Raw genomic sequence first — 1,047 nt, forward strand, 5'->3', positions numbered from 1 at the left:
CTTTTTCTTCCGCCCCTTTTTTTGTTTGATACTTTTCTGTTTCTATTTTAATTTTCCTATCGTTCCTCTTCGTGCCATCATTGTTCCCATCTTTTCATCACCTTTTTGTCACTTCTTTAACACCTGCTCTCCCTATTTCCTGGTCTTTCTCTTGTCTCCTATTTTTCTCCCTTCCCCCCATACCACGGTGTTTCTTGTCTTTTCTTCATTTCCATTATTCGCTACCCTTCGCTTTCTACTCCTTTCCTTTCTTTCCTCATCTTCCTATCAATTCTTCCATCCCTCTCTCCACTCCTTTCCCTCCCCTTTCATTTTTTCTGTCCTAGTCCTTTTCTCTGTCTTTCCTTCGGTTTCTTTATTTCCTTTTACGTTCTCTTACCCCTCCCTCTCCTCCTGCATCTCCGCGTCGTCTTTCCTTCCATCATACTATTTTCTGCTCTGTCCCTTCTTTTCCCTACCCCACCTCCCATTCCTCCCCCACCCCATCTCCTCCTCTTCCTCTTCCTCATCCCCTCTTCCCTCATTTTCCTGCCCCGTTCCCACCTTCTTTCCTTCACCCTCTCCACCTTCTCTTTCTCACCCTCTCTTCTCCCCCTCCCCATCTTCTCTTCCCCTTCCTCCCTTCCCTCATTTCCCTGCCCCCTTCTCTTCCTCCCCCACCCTATCTTCTCTTCCCCTTCCTCCCTTCCTTCATTTCCCTGCCCCCTTCCCACCTTCTCTTCTTCCTCACCCTCCCAACCACCATTTCTTCCTACCGGCCTCTGATCCTAGCGGTACCAGTCCACAGGAGAGAGAGAGCGAACGCGTGCTACCCGGACAAGGGAGGTGCATAAACTGCCAAATACGGGACCGAGTGCGCCTGCGTGACCCAACTCCGCAACACGACGGCGCGCGAACAAAGGAGAAAAAAGGGGAACACGACGTATGGATTTTGAGAGGGTGGAAGCGGCTGCAGTGGGGATGGCGGCGACCTTCTCTTCTGTGGACCGCTGTTTGTGTCTGCAGGGCCTGTTTGTTTATAATGGTATATGCAGCCGTATCCATTGA

General features: G+C 50.4%; 1 protein-coding gene across 1 annotated transcript in view; it reads right to left on the reverse strand.

Annotated features, from left to right (window-relative positions):
• The window catches only part of LOC119591767 (cadherin-related tumor suppressor-like), a gene marked incomplete at its 3' end in the record, with an annotated part of 104,813 nt that overhangs the window by 96,083 nt on the left and 7,683 nt on the right, over positions 1-1,047 (reverse strand).

Source organism: Penaeus monodon, chromosome 29, assembly GCF_015228065.2.
Source record: "Penaeus monodon isolate SGIC_2016 chromosome 29, NSTDA_Pmon_1, whole genome shotgun sequence".
Taxonomy (NCBI): Eukaryota; Metazoa; Arthropoda; class Malacostraca; order Decapoda; family Penaeidae; genus Penaeus; species Penaeus monodon.